Below are 16541 nucleotides of genomic sequence, written 5' to 3' on the forward strand. Positions count from 1 at the left end.
AGGAGACCCCCATTGTTATGCAAAATTACATATAAGATGGTTTGAGGAAGAAAAAAAAGAGAGAGAGAAAAGTGTCATAGAGTGGTTAGAGAGAGGTGATGGGAGGGGAAGGGAGGGGAGGGTGAAATATGAAGGGTAGCAAAATACAATAGACAATAATATGGCTGTATGTATAAATGTGGCTATATAACCATTGTGATACTGCAATCTGCACAGGTGGAGAAAAAGAATTCATACCCCACTTGAAGCAAATGTATGATATGTGAAGATCATTGTAATGTTTTGAGCAACTAATAAAAAAATTTAAAAAAGAAAGTGAAGGGAGGAAAAAAATCAATAAATGGAATGGATTCAAACTGAAAAGCTTCTTCTCAGCAAATAAAACAATAAGTGAGGTAAATATCATACATAATGGTAGCAAAGTTTTACTACATGCACATCAGATAGAGCACTAATATCTAGGATATATAAAGAACTCAAAGAACTTAATACCAAAAAGAAACCCCAACAAATAACCTATCATTAAATGGGCTAAGGAACTGAACAGAAGTGCAAGTCAAAACTACTCTAAGATTTTATCTCACTCCAGTCAGAATGTCAGCTATTATTAAGAAAAACAACAATAAGTGTTGTTGAGGATGTGGGGAAAAAAGCACACTCATACATTGTCAGTGAGACTGCAAATTGGTGCAACCAATCTGCAGTATGGATATTCCTTGGAAATCTTGGAATGGAACCACAGTTTGACCCAGCAATTCCACTCCTCAGTTTATACCCAAAAGACTTTTAAAAAGCATTCTATGGTGACACAGGCACATCAATGTTTACAGCAGCAAAATTCACAATAGTTAAATTGTGGAACCAGCCTAGATGAGTGGATAAAGAAACTGTGGTATATATACACAATGGAATATTACTCTGCATTAAAAGAGAATAAAATTTGGCATTTACAGCTAAATGGATGGAGTTGGAGAATATTATGCTAAGTGAAGTAAGACAATCCAAAAAAACATATGCTGAATGTTTTCTCTGATATGTGCACGTTGACTCATAATGGGGATGCAGGAAGCATAGAAGGAATGCAGGAACTTTAGAAAGGGCAAAGGGGAAGGAGGGGAAGAGAAGGGGAATAGAAGTAGAAAAGATGGTGGGAGATGGACATCATTACCCTAAGTACATATTTGAAGACACAAATGGTGTGATTCTATTTTGTGAACAACCAGAGACATGAAAAATTGTGCTCTATATATGTACTCTGAATTGAAATGCATTCTGCTGTTATGTATAATAAACTAGAATAAATAAAGAAATAAAAAACATTAATCAGAGTGATCAGGCATGAAAAGGAAATCAAAGGATTACATATAGAAAAAGGAGATGATGATGACATGATCCTATATCCAGAAGACTAAAAAAATTCCACCAAAGACTTCTAGAGCTTATAAATGAGTTCAGCAAAGTAGAAGACTATAAGACCAACACCCAGATTATCGATATCAATATATTTCTTGTACTCTAACATTTATTTAGCTTTACAGAAAAGAGGAAAACCATTCCATTCACGATAACCTAAAATAATATTTGAGAATTAATCTAACCATGGAGGTTATATAACACTTTACAATGAAGGTTATACAACACTGAAGAAAGAAATTGTAAAAGTTCTCAGCAGATGGAAATACATGCCAAGTTCTTGGACAAGCAGACTCAGTATTGTCGAAATGACTGTGCTACCAAAAACAATATACAGATTCAATGCAATCCCCTCAAAATGCAATGATATTCTTCGTAGTTAGAAAAAAATTCTTTAATTTATTGGGAAAAATGAGAGACCCAGAATAGGCCAAATGATACTGTGCATGAAAAGTGAAACAGTCAAACCTGATCTGATATTATACCTCAGAACAGGAGTAAAAAATCCAGCATGATATTATATTGGCAACAAAATGTAAAGTCCAAAAGAAGAGAATAGAAGAGACAGGCAAATTCATATACTTGTAGCTATCTAATCCTTTACAGAGGTGCCAAAAATATATTTTGGAGAAAAGAAAGTCTTTTAAACAAATGTTTCTAGGAAAAATGTATAGCTATATGTAGAAAAATGAAAATAGATCCCCATTTCTCACCCTGTGCATATGGATTGGAGAAATATGAATTAGACCAGAAACATTACAAATTGTGGAGGAAAACTTGTGGCCAAAACTCAAGCAGGTTCTAGGACTAACATCCTTTTAAAAGTGCCCAAAGTGCAAGAAATAAAACCAGGAATCAATAAATGGGCTATCAGTAAATCATAAAGCTTCTTCACAACAAAGGAAATAATTAGAAATGAGAAGTGAGTCAAAAGAATGAAAAAAAAAACTCTTCATTGGCTAACAACAGATAATCAATCAATAAATGAGCAAAAGAACTAAACAGAAACTTGTCAAAAGAAGAAACTTAATTGACCAAAAAAATATATGAAAAAAAATTTTGAATATCTTTTGAAGGCAGAGAAAGGCAAGTAAAAGCTACATTAAGAATCCTTCTCACTTCAGTCAGGAGGATATTGAATACATATATTAACAAATGATGGTGAGGTTTGGGAAAAAGGTACACTTGTGTGTGTGTGTGTGTATATATATATATATATATATATTTTTTTTTTTTTTGGTGAGACTGCATACTAGTAAAACCACTCTGAAGAGCAGGAAGGAAATTCCTCAGAAAAACTAAGGATGGAACTACCAAATGACCCAGCTACTCCATTCCTCAGTATTTTTCCAAATGATCTTAAATTGACACACTAATAATGATAGAGGTATTTCAGTGTCTATAGCAGCAAAATTCAAAATAGTAAACTATGGAATTAACCAGGTGCCTATAATTGTATAAATGGGTTAATATAGATATATATGCATATAGATATAGATAGATAGAGATAACATATATAGATATAGGTAGATATATTAGAGATATAGAGAGATTAGATAGATTTGATGATAGATTTGGTAGATAAATTAGGTAGATCGATAGATAGATGGATAGATAGAGTTCTTCTCAGCCACAATACAGAAAGAAATTATGGCATTTGCTGGTAAATTTGTGGAAATGGAGAATATTATGCTAAGTGAAGTAAGCCAAACTCAGAATCACAAAGGTCAGATGTTTTCTTTCATCTGCAGAAGCTAGAGGAAAATAAAGAAAAGATGTCAGGAATGATAGAATAACATAAAGGTAATGCAAATATTAGTAATGTAGAAGGAGATCTACAGATTGAGAGGATGAGTAAGCAGAGGCAATGAAAAATGATTTTAAGAAAATTATGTCATTTATTATCTAAATATACCACAGGTAATTTTATATTTATGCAAAAAGGACCAGTGAAATATGAATAGGTGAGTGATAGGAAGTCTAGTGGAGTAGAGGAAGGAGAATGGGGAAGAGAAGGAGGGTAGGAGGGAAAAGAGGTGAATTAAACTGAAATCAAATTCCATTTATGCATGAGTTTGTTGCAATGTTGTTGTATAGCAACAAACATGTATAGCTAGAAAGCTCTAATAAAAATAAAAATGAATTCTAATTGTTATATATTAATTATGATTACTTTGTTTATATGCTTAGTGCACAGTATGCTCATTCTCTTGGTTTGTATTTGCTAAGACTTTTTATAAACTAGACATTTATAAAACTCTGATATTCTTCAGTATTAATACCTCCATTTAATTGTAATTGCCAAAACATGAGAGAAAATATGATGCTTTTCTGTAAGTGACTGAATAAACAAACTGTGTGTGTGTAGTACTTGCAGAAAAAAAAAGAGTCAGATGTTAAAAAAAAATCAGTTGGTGCTGGGGTTGTGGCTCAGTGGTAGAGTGCTTGCTTAGCATATGTGAGGCACTGGGTTTGATTCTCAACACCACATTAAAAAAAAAGTTAAAAATGTTTCTATTAATAAAATCAGTTGTTTTAATCCTAGGATATAATACTGAACACAATCTCATGTAAAATAAAAATAATATGCTATGCTGTAATAAGAAATATATTCTTTTGAAAAATATTAATGGCACAGTGCTAAAGAAGAATATGATTTTTAAAACATGATTAAAGTTCTTTTGTATGGACCAAGAATAAATACTTTATGTTATTTTGGAAATAAAGATAAACTAAGTAAAAATTGTTTTTCATTGCATTATTTAAAATTTGGTTTTTTTGAAAATAACTATAATTTAGGTCCATCAAAATAACACAAACAGTTGGTTAGTCTTAATATATACTTCTAAAGCTTTCTTATGCTTTTTAAATTGTTTTAGAAACACCTTTCATTCTCAAAATGCTCCTGTTTTGTAGTGATTGTATGGTTGTCAGAGTAATAATTGTTTTAGATTTACTCTATTAGTTTTTTTTTATTCATCATCAACTCTTGAGAAATGTTTGAAAATCAAATAATTGGATGTCTAACACTTGTTTGGTGTTGGACCCTCAGAAAATTTTAGGGCTGAGAAAAATTAAAAATAATGTTACCAGAATTTCACATTTGATGAGGATGTTTTTCCTAAATGCCCCAAACCTGAGAGCTACATGTTTAATCCAAAAATATATGGTTCATCATCAGTACAGAGGGATTGGAATTCAGGACCCCACAAGTCAGCTCAGCCTTCTTTTCAGCACACCCACTATGCCGTGCATCAGCTGCTGGCAAAACTCAGGTAGTCCCATAAATTATGGCCAGTTACAGCTAAAATGATTATGGTTTCTCTTGTGCTCTTTTGTTAGTTTTAATTTATAGATTTATGAGGTCACATTATGTTTCTACCAATTTATTTCTTCTTATGAAGTTTCTCATGTATTGACCAATAAAGCATAACTGAGCAAAATTAATCAGTGCATAGTTTGAGTTAAATTTATAAAATTATCACTTGCATCAAGTAAAGGTTATCATTACCAAAGTACCTTTCCTCATGTTCCATTCTAATTAATATCTCTTTCATCCTGAAGTAACAACCATTCTGACTTCAGTTGATAGATTTATTTTTATGACTTATCAGCTTTTATGAATGGAGTCATACTGTCTGTATTCTTTTAGTCTGGTTTCATTTTCTTGTCAAATGTAGCTGTAAATTCTTTTCAGTGCTATAGTGTATCTGAATATATCACAAGGTCTTTATCCATTTTTCTGTTGATGGACAGCTAACTTATTTCCAGATTATGACTGTTATAAGTAGTGCTACCATGCACACTTGTGCTAAGGGAAAAAAATATAAAAGCTAAAGGTAGCTACTTCTGCTTTGAAACTTCAATATGAGCACAGGAAAAAATATTGTGAATATGATGCACCCAGAATGGGATACTTTATGCCTCTTCAACAGTATACTGTGCTGAGATATTTTACATAATTATGTGGGCACGGGTCACAACATTATCCTATGAAGAAAATGTTTCTCCCAAGTTCTGAATGTGAACCTCAATGAGCTTGACACATTTCTACCATGTTAGTGCATCATTTCACCAGTAGAGGGCAAAAATGATTTGGTCAGTTCTGAAGTCAAATGATTAATAATGGTGAGGCAGAAACAAGAAGTCAGAGGGTGAAATGGAAGAGCATAGAGAGCAAAGTCAACATCCACAAACTTCAACTTTCCTGGGCTCAACATTTTTCTCTTTCTTTTTCTCTTACTTCCTAAACTTGGGAGAAGTAAGATTACCTTTCTTCCCACCTTAGGCCAAATTATCTATCCTCAAGCAAACACATACCACAGGAGTTAAATAATTCAGACTACAGGGGTGGTTCTAGAAGTTCTAAGAAACAGCTATCTCCCCAAGACTACAGGTGAATTATGACCACTCAAAAGGCACAGCTGGAATGTAGCCTTTAAATCATCTCTTAATTTTTTTAATTAATTTTATTTTTAAAAAATACATGACAGTGGAATGTATTACAATTCTTATTACACATATAGAGCACAATTTTACATATCTTTGTATAAAGTATGTTCATGCCAATTCATATCTTTATACGTGTACTTGTTTTTTTTTGCATTACAATTCTTATTCCACATATATACCACAATTTTTCATATCTCTGTTTGTATTATAAAGTAGGTTGATACCCAATTCGTGTCTTCATATATGTACTTTGGATAATGATGTCCATCACATTCCACCATCCCTGCTAATCCCCTGCTCCTCTTTTACTCTCCTTTCCCTCTTCCCTATCTATAATTCATCTATTCGTCCCATGTTCCCCCTCCCTACCCCATTATGAGTCAGCCTCCTTATATCAGAGAAAATAATTTTTTAGGGGGGATTGGCTAACTTCACTTAGCATTATCTTCTCCAGTCGCCAACCATCTACCTGCAAATGCCATGATTTTTATTGCTGAGTAAAATTCCATTGTGTATATATGGCACATTTTTTTTTTATCCATTCATCCACTGAAGGGCATCTAGGTTAGCTCCATAGTTTAGCTATTGTGAATTGTACTGCTGTAAACATTGATGTGGCTGTGTCCCTGTAGTGTGATGTTTTAAAATCTCTTGGGTATCAATTGAGGAGAGGGATAGCTGGGTCAAATGGTGTTTTTATTCCCAGATTTCCAAGGAACCTCCAAACTGCTTTACCTATTGGTTGCATCAATTTGCAATTCCACCCACAATGTATGAGTGTACCTTTCCCCCCTACATCCTCATCAACACTTTTTTTTTTCTTAATAGCTGCCTTTCTCACTGGAGTGAGATGATATCTTAGAGTAAACCTCCTCTTTAAAGGTCTTCTGTTCAACTTGACAGAATTACATATTGAAATAATAGTCCTGTGTTTCTACTTTGCTAGCAAAGCAATACACCTCCCCCCTTTTTCTCCAGAACTTGTCCTTAGATATAAATTGTCATCAGAATAAAGTCTGAGCTTTGGGTAACACCATGGTGTTTACTGAAATAAAGTCACTGATGGCCAAGGCTATGGGATGTCACAACTCTTTTTTCTCTCCTCCTCTTTTTCTGTCTATGCCCTTTCTCCTCTCATAAACTAAACCACTTAATAAAATGGAGATTTTTTCCTTCAGGGGGAGAAGAAAATTGTGAAACCAAGTTGCATTTATACTGATTATAATAAATCTCTACTAAAGAATAAATCTTCTACTAAAGAAGTCGTGTTCTCCTGCCTAAGTATGACCAAATCCATTAAGAATTCAAAATAAAAACTAAAAAGCAAAGAAGAGTCTAGTAGGAGCAACCCATTTTTCACATCTCATTCTGCCAAATGACAAATTGAAAAGGAGACTCCTGAGGATATCCTGTGTTCCTTATGTCTTTTTGCTGCTTTTAAGAACTAAGAAGCAACTCCATGGTTAGCTAACTTCATGGTTAGCCAAGACTCCCTCATGATTTGGTTTAATAATCCTTGCATCCTTTTAAATACACATCATATCTACAGCACAGCAATTAATGGGTAGCCTAAGTTTTTACCATTTAAAACTAATTTATATATATAAAGTTTAAATAAACAAAGGAATAATGGAACTATTTTACCTTCATTTTTATGTGATTCTAAGGATTAAACACAGTGATTTATGCATGCTAGGCAAGCACTCTAACACTGATCTCCAACCCCAGCCCTGGGAAATTTTAAATAATGTGTGGCCAGTGAATTTCTTTTTGCCATCAGCCTGAGAGGAAAGTCTACAAAGACCAATTTCATTGACCTGCAACAGGACATATTTCAAATATCCAGCACTTTTTGGCCCAGGAGTCCTTCTGGGTTCTAAGAAGTGTGCCTCAGTGAATCAAATTACTGGCCAAAAAAAAAAAAGGTAATTTCTTCAATCCCCATTCCAGCAAAAGCAATAGGAAAGTTCAGAAACTTATCTGAAGAAAATACTTTTAAATGGAAGAAAGCAGAAACATCTTCAGAAATGATTGAGACCTATGGTGTTAGACTATGATGACAACATTTTGAAAATTAGAAGGCAGAATTTTTTGGAATAAAATGTTATTCATGATAAGTTAAAACTAGAGGGGGGAAAGTATCTTTAAAACTTATTTTTCATAAAATTTTATGTCAAAAGATATGAATGACTTTTTTTTTCCAAGGCACTTGAACTTCTTTTCTGGTGTGAACTCTAATCAACAGACTGTGTTTCGCTTAGCTGGGTGAGGAGGAAGAGCTTCCCCAAGGTCAGGAAGCCCTGGCTGCAGCTCCACCGCTGTCACCAGCTGGGGGCTCCCTGAGCCTAGCGCAAACTGCGCCAGGTGTAAAGGGCTGTGGGAAATCTACCCTTTCTCCAGGAGAGAACATGGAAGAGTGTTGACCAGTCCACAAGAAACACAGAGAAATCCACCGTGTGCAGGAAAAGGTGGTCGATTATTTAATAGGATAACCTTGGCAGGGATGGTAGAAGGTGTTTACAGGGCAAACTGCTGGGGTGCAGAGAGCCACCAGGACTGGGCCAGTGGCCGCAAGGGACCTCTCCATGCAGGGAATAGAGGATCCACTTTATTCTAGAGTAAGTATTCGTCGGGGAGAAAACACTTGTCCTTCCCAGAAGGTAAAGGAGCCCTGCACTCCTTAGGGGCCCTCCTCCACAGAGAGGCAAGTGTGGGTGGCAGGACAGGTGCTCCTGCCCCTCTGCTTGGATTTATTTTGATTATTTATTTATTTATTTTGGAGAGAAATAGGTGATGTTTATTTCCCATTTTTTAAAAGTGATGTTTTGGGTTAAATTTGAACTAATGTGACCAAAGGCACTACTCTAAGGTAACTCCTAGCAGGGGTCATGAGTCTGCTCCTCTCCCACACTTCCCTAAACTCTGGGTGTCACCCACAGTTTTCAACTCTTAGATTAACCTATCAAAAAAGCAAAGGACTTTATGCTCCAATTTGTATAGCCTTAGTCATCAGTGGGAACATTCCTAGCACCTACAAGTCACTGGGTTGTGAATCACTTATAGTCTACCGAGCTGTTCCAAGTCCTCTCTGATTTCTATGTTATTATAGGTTTTTCTTGCCAACGTTTTGAAAAAAAAATTTACAAACTAGTCTTCTACCATTGTCATTTTCCAGACTTCGTTAGAAGCAGAGATTCTTTAAAAAATATATCCAGATTTATTCATATTTTATTTCACCATTTTTAAGAACTGAAATTTGACTTGTGAAATCTACTCAAGTCCAAGATGAGGAGGAAAATAGAAAAGACTTCATACTTTCTTGCAGTAGTTGAACATTTTTAAATGTTTAAATATGCAATTTGGTTTGTTTTGGCATAAGGAATACAGCAGGGATCTACAACCCCCTCCTCTGCCCCAAATGTCACGTCACTCAGGTCACTTATGTTTTAATTACTGTATTTTCAATTTATGCTTACATATATGTTAGTACAATTTCTCCTTGTAGACTTTTTTTTCTTAAAAAAGGATTATTTTCATGTTCTCTGTTTGCATGACACATTAGCTTTATTTAACCACACAGAAACTTCTGTGTTTACACACATCCATATATGTGTGTGTGTGTGCATATTTATATTGTATATATTTTTAAAAAATCTGTGCATAAGTGGACCTTGATGTTCAAGGATGAGCTGCATTGGTATTTCCTAATCCCTACCAGGTGATTGTTTGGAGTGATCTTTTGTGCCTCTGAGGTTTTGACAGGAGCTCAGGAACTTGTGGCTCTGGAAGAAGCAGAGGTTGGAGCTTGGCAGGTGTGTGCCTTTCCTCTCTGGAATGACAGAGCACAGAGGTGGATATGGATGAAGATATCAGGCACGTTCCCTGGGGCAGACCAGCTCTGCCTCTCCACATGTGACATTTACTTAACCCACAGGTGCCTCAGTTTCCTTTTCTATAATTTGGAGACAGTAATCATAGCAGAGCCTTCACACCAGTGTTTAGGGCCTAGGTGAGTAAATAAACCTGCTCTGTGCTCCTCTAATCCTGGCAAGGAGTCCATGTTCCAGCATCAGCCTTTGTCACTACTGGTGTTGACACCTTGGACAGGACCAACGGCAGCACCCAGGGCCACTTCATCCTCCTGGGTTTCTCTGACCGCACCCACCTGTAGAGGGTCCTCTTTGCGGTCATCCTGGTAGCCTACCTGCTGACCCTGGTGGGCAACAGCACCATCATCCTGGTGTCTCGGCTGGACCCCCGGCTCCACACGCCCATGTACTTCTTCCTCACCCACCTGTCCTTCCTGGACCTCAGCTTCACCACCAGCTCCATCCCCCAGCTGCTCTACAACCTGAATGGCCATGACAAGACCATCAGCTATGTGGGCTGCATGGTCCAGCTCTTCCTGTTCCTGGGCCTGGGTGGAGTGGAGTGTCTGCTGCTGGCCATCATGGCCTATGACAGGTTCGTGGCTGTCTGCAAGCCCCTGTACTACACGGTGATCATGAGTTCCAGGCTCTGCCTGGGCTTGGTGTCAGTGGCCTGGGGCTGTGGAATGGCCAACTCCTTGGTCATGTCTCCAGTGACCCTACGATTACCCCGCTGTGGGCACAACAAGGTGGACCACTTCCTGTGTGAGATGCCAGCCCTGATCCGCATGGCCTACATCAACACAGTGGCCATAGAAGGCACTGTCTTTGTCCTGGCCGTGGGCATCATGCTGTCTCCCCTGGTCTTCATCTTGGTGTCCTATGGCCACATCGTCAGGGCTGTGTTCAGAATCCAGTCGTCCTCAGGAAGACACAGAATCTTCAACACCTGTGGCTCCCACCTGTTGTCCTCAGGAAGACACAGAATCTTCAACACCTGTGGCTCCCACCTCACTGTGGTCTCCCTGTTCTACGGGAACATCATCTACATGTACATGCAGCCAGGAAGCAGGTCCTCCCAGGACCAGGGCAAGTTCCTCACCCTCTTCTACAACATCGTCACCCCCCTCCTGAACCCCCTGATCTACACCCTCAGAAACAAGGAGGTGAAGGGGGCACTGAGAAGGCTGCTGCTGGGGAACAGAAAGGGGGGCACGGAGTGAGGCCCTGGACTGCCCAGCATCCAGCCTCAGGGTCAGCTGCAGTGGGGCCACTGCTGGCCTCTGAGCTGTGGAGCAGAACTGGTCTCAGCCTGGAGCACTCAGCATCCTAGCAGGGCTGGCCTTCTGGAAACCTGTTTATGGAAAGTGTTGTGTGTTTTATGAAAGAACAGCACAGGGCCTGTCACCCACACCCAGTTGTGCAGACCTCACCCCACCAGCTCCTATCAGGGCCTCGCTGGAAGCAGCCCCTCTCTGAGTCCTGCTTCTGTAGTTTGTCATTAGTTCATATTGTGCTCTAACATAGTCATTTTATCTAGAATCCCTCATCTCTCTCTGGGCTCTTGGTGTGAACCACTGTCTCTTCCTGGATGGCATCAAAGGCTGAGTTCAGTGTGGTTTGGTGTTTTCTCTCCCATATTGCACCACAGGCTTACATGGGATTTCTTCCCTTTGTTGTCAGATAGATGAGTATGGTGGGTACACAAGTTTAAGAGGATGACTATAAGATGGGCCCACTGGCTGACACCCCCCCATGCTTTCTTTGCCAAAAAGCAATTTCCCTGCAGCCCTCCCTGGCCTAAGTGGACAGGATATGTCAAATTCATCAGAAAACTACCTGTTATCTGCATTGAAGTGCAGGTAGGAATTAGCATTGATGAGAGGAACCCAAGATAGTTTAAAGGGAGTGACTTTTATGACCCTTTTCCCAGACCAGATTCTGAAAGATAAGCATAATTCGTCCTAACCATAAAACCTGTAAGAATGTATAGTTAAGAATCCAGGCTGGGCACAGTGATGCACACCTGTAATCCCAGCAACTCCTGAGGCTGAGGCAGGAGGATCACAAGTTCAAAGCCAGCCTCAGCAAAAGTGAGGTTGTAAACAACTCAGTGAGACCCTGTCTCTAAATAAAATACAAAAGAGAGCTGGAGATATGGCTCAGTGGTCTAGTGCCCCTGAGTTCAATCCCAGGTACAAAAAAAAAAAGTATCCAATTAGAACTGGTCAGCATGGGCCAAGGTGACGTAGGGTTGCCATGATAGTGGGGACTTGAAAGTCTTATGTCACCCTGTTTTCAATCTAAAGTCAAGAGGTGGACCTGGACTGATCTTTCTGGAAACTTCTCTGGGACCCCAATAAAACTGGAGTGCAGGAATGGTACACTGTCCCTCTCCTCTCTGAGTGGACTGAGTCTCTCACTTGAGAGTGTCCCCTTCCCCGTTTTCCTATCCCTTCAGTAAACTCATGCCTGTTACTCTGACTGACATGTCTGAAACCTTTCTGATGTGATCACAGAGTCAGGTTTTGAAAGTTCGGAGTCTTTCCCGTGCCTCAGTTTCCCTGAAGACCCCACACCTGTAACATCTTCCCAAAACATGGTCATTGTCCCTGAAGTCTGGATTCATGTCTGGATTAACACTCTGGATTCATGAAGATTTTCACATGTGACATGATTTTGAATCATTTAACTCTTGAAGCATGATGATTTTGCAGTTGTGTTTTAATTTTTCTTGTGAGAATCACCTGGTGTTTGCCAGGTTCCCACCTGGTGCTCCCAGTTCATCTCACCTCTGTGCTTGTGAGAGGCCAGTGTGACTGGCATCCTTCCCACTGTACCCAATTGGTGCTTGAGATGTGGAGGTTGCATCAGGAGATTTGTTCAGGAGAAGAGAACCAGGATTTACCCAGGGCCTCTCTGACTACAATCCCTGAGGTTCATACTGCACAGCAAACTTTCAACGTGTGAAACTTCTACAGCCTTTGACAGGGGGAGACTCCCCAGGGCTCCTCCACTTGCTGTGCACACAGAACCCCTGAGAGCTGGGAGGCACACTCTGATTCAGGGGTCCTGGGAGGGCTGAGGGTCTGCACTTCCCTCATCCCCCAGGTGACACTCACTCCTGGGACTCAGGTCACATTTTGAGGACCTAGGGGCAGGTCACCTTTTCCCTGAGGGCAGACACCTCTAGGGAAGAGCCAGGACAACATCACAGACCAGGGAAAGGAGGTGGGAGAAGGTGGCCCAGGCTCCTCTGCCTCCACAGCCCTTCCCTGCCCTGTTTCTTCCCTCAACTCCTTGGTGGGGTGCTGTCCCCACCCCACTTCTCATTTCTTCCTCTCCACACCACAAGTCACAAGGCACCAGCCCTGGGGTGGGGTTAAATGGAACCAAACCAGATCTCCCTAGAGGGGCTTCCTGGGCTTCGGGGGAGCCCAGGTGTGAATAGACAAGTCCCCTGTGTAAAGGATTAAGGGTGTGGTCAGGCTGAGGGTGAATGGGCAACTGGGCTCCCTGTGAGACCCTCCCCAGAATGAAACCTAGGAATCCTGCTGGAGCTGAGCCAGCCCTGGGAGGGGTTCCTGGGAATGGGGCAGAGCTCCTGGACCCCTGGGACCCTCCTCCTTTTGGAAGGAGCTTACTAGTGTTCTGAGTAGACTCCTTGCTCCTTATCCCCAGGCAGCTTGGAAAGTTCCAAACTCCCAGCCTCTGGAAAAATATCCCAGAGAGAGCAAAGTGTTGCCAATTTTGACCCCGAGGCTGGGTCCTTTCTCACTCAGAACTGTAGAAGCAAAACAGTGTAACAGTGACTGGGCACCTTTTGAAATAGCTCTTATTTTTAAAAAGAACTGTTTTCCTTTTCCTCTTCTCGCTTTACCCCTCCCTAACTGAGGGTAGGAACAAGATTATCTTTGAGTTATCTGTGCCTCACTGAAGCCAGACTTCTGCCAGGGGATCTAGAAAGTGGTTATCTCCCAAATTAACCTGTGAATCTTAACACATCTCTAGGGCTCCTGGAGATCCCCTGTCAGGGCACTCATGGAATGCAGCCTTTGCATAGCTCCTTTAAAGTCCCCCTGCTGTTCCTGCTGATGGGCAGAATCACAGCTTCTGGGACTGAAGTCCCCTGTGTTTCTCCTTTGCCAGCAAAGCAATAACACTTATTTTCCCTTTTCTCAAGACCGTGTCCTCGTTATTGAATTGGCATAGGAATAAGAACTGAGCTTTTGGTTGCAACAGAATCAAATGCCAATTGAGAAGTCAAGAAGAATTTGATTCTTGGCCAAGAACAGGAGTAAAAGCTGGAATCCTAAGTGAACTTCTCACCCTTAAGATGGGGGCAGCAATTAAGGTAGGGTAAAAGGAATGAGGGGGAGGGCTGGTTGCGAAGAGGAGAGACATTCAAGTGTGTTATTGTGATGACTTCAGAGTTGTCTGGTGGTCACTCTGCCAGCATATTTACTCCAGGTTCACTAGCCCCTGAAGAGGGACTCTGGCCTTGAGCAGCCTGTCCTCTGGACAGGATTACAGCTGATGGAAATTCAGTCTTGTCCAGGCTGGCCAGGACAAGACAGGTAACAAACGTGGTTTGCTTAACTCTGTTTCAGAGCAGAGACCTTCAGGGAAACTGAGGCCCTGGGAACTCCCTTCAAACCCTGATTTTTGCCATCAAGTCAGAAAGATTTCAGACCAAGTGCTCAGAGTATCGGCAAGATTTTATTAGGAGGGATGGAAAGGGAAAAGGGACAGTCTCCAGGGAGAGAGGGTCCTCCCAGACAGGACAGGACAGCATGCCCCTCTTGCCCTCTAGTTTTATTGGGGTCCCAGGGAAGTTTCCAGAATCCTGCTCAAGGCCACCTTCTGACTTTGGATCGACAGCACAGGAAGTGCATGGACCTCCTCCATGAGATGGAGTGGTACTCACTGAGGACAGAATCGCAGAATTTGCCCCCATTTTCTGCCTCCTCGATTGGGTCCTTGCACTTTGAAGAGCCCTCAGCAAGCTTCCCTTTTGCCCTGGGCACACTGAAGAGGACCTGTAATAAAGAAAGCTTCTGGATTCTAGTATGGACAGAGGGTGTCAAGATGCCAGGACACGCAGGTAGCAGTGAAGCCAGAATCAGACAGGCAGTCAGGATAGATAGGTAAATGGAGTCAGGTTGCATCAAGGACGCCTATTGGAGTGAGTCTGGGAAGTTGGAGACTGTCCCCTGAGGGACTGAAAGGCCTTCAGAGCCCTTCCTCCACCCTATCAAGATAACCCGCTGAGGTAACCTGTCTCAGGGATTGCCCCTCCCTACAGGGAGTTGTGAAAGTTGTTGATTAATGTTTCCTGGGCTGCTCCATCTGGCCCTTCCACTCCCATCTGCTTCTCACCTTTTGACCATCCACTGAGCATCTCCTGGGCCTGGAAGGCACATAGGAAGGAGAGACCAGGGGAAGAGAGCAGGAGAACTCAGGAAGCCTAGGCAGGACACCCTCACTTCCTGGGATACCAGGATACCAGCTAGAGCCCCCTACTCCCTCCTGCAGAAGTCTATGTACCCCATTTTAAATAAACCCTATTTATATGCCTGCCTTGGTGTGCTTCTCTAATGCCATACTTCAACATGGAGGGACCAGAACTCATCACCCTTAACCGTGGTATCAGCAGCATGGCTGGGCACGGAAGCTGTGCCTACTAGATGCTAGAACTTAGAAACCTGTGCATATAGTCAGTTGATCCCAGTTTAGGACTATGTATGATTGGGCCATCTAAGTTGTTCCCACCAGGCTTATAAAACTAAGAATAATTGGGATCTGCTGAAAAGAGGTCTGACTTGAGCCAGCTGAAAAATGATCACAATCTCACCTACATTTTGGACCTGAGTCAGTTGCTAGATGAGGAGATTATGGCAGAAGTGAGGACAGGCCTCATGTTCTTCCACAGTTTTACTGCAGAGCTGGACCTGACTCAAGGAGGACTTCTGTGGACATGGACAAACATATTGGAGAAAAGAGCACATATTGGGTGGAATAATACATTCCAAAACTGATAAACAGTTATTGGCTTCTCAGGGACGTTGGGTGGAAAAGAGTTTGATTTCACATAGTGGTAACAGAAAGACACAAGGCTATGACCTTATACTTAAATTTCCATCACTCCAGACTCAGAAAGGCTCGTATGTATGCTCTGGCCCATAGAAAGGGCGATTGTGGCCAAAAGCTATGCAACACCGCCACCTGGTGGAAGTAGCAAAGATAGCGCTTCATCCCACCGTCCACAGGTGTGACTTGGAGGTAGCTGTGGTGTCCACACTTGCTTCTCACTTTTCCAGTGCAGATCAGACCTAGAAGTTGCAGTGTGTCATCAGCAACACAGTGGTGGTGATCACTGCTCGAGAAGTGAACACTTCTCCTTAGCTTTCTTCATTTTCCTGCAAGCCCACAGTCCTCAGGTGGTGTAAATAGGGCTGATCATAGGTGTACCAATGAAGCTCAGCTTTGATGTGAAGCACAGGTGTTACAGCTCCATTGCAGGTGAGATGGACATTTGCTTGGCCAAACTTTAGTCAGGCTTATGCTTCATCCTTATAAGATGCACTTATAGCAAAGAACCCTTGCTACATCAGCTTAGGTAGAAATTCCTGGGCTGATCCCTGATCAGGGTCCTGGTCCCTCACCTTCCCACAGGTAGCCACTGACCATCCTGGGAAGGCTTCAGCAATCATCCCATTAGGTCAATTTAGCCAGAGGTCCCTTAAGCTGGTGCTTGGATTTAGCCACATTCCCCACAGATCCCGCACCACTCCATCCCCACTTGCT

The 16541-nt window shown here is 41.2% G+C and overlaps 1 pseudogene; it reads left to right on the top strand.

The window, feature by feature from the left end:
• The window catches only part of LOC144372630 (olfactory receptor 2W3-like), a 30939-nt pseudogene extending 19982 nt beyond the window's left edge, over positions 1–10957 (top strand).
• Positions 10958–16541: the final 5584 nt, after the last annotated feature.

This window comes from Ictidomys tridecemlineatus, unplaced genomic scaffold (assembly GCF_052094955.1).
Source record: "Ictidomys tridecemlineatus isolate mIctTri1 unplaced genomic scaffold, mIctTri1.hap1 Scaffold_138, whole genome shotgun sequence".
NCBI classification, from domain to species: domain Eukaryota; kingdom Metazoa; phylum Chordata; class Mammalia; order Rodentia; family Sciuridae; genus Ictidomys; species Ictidomys tridecemlineatus.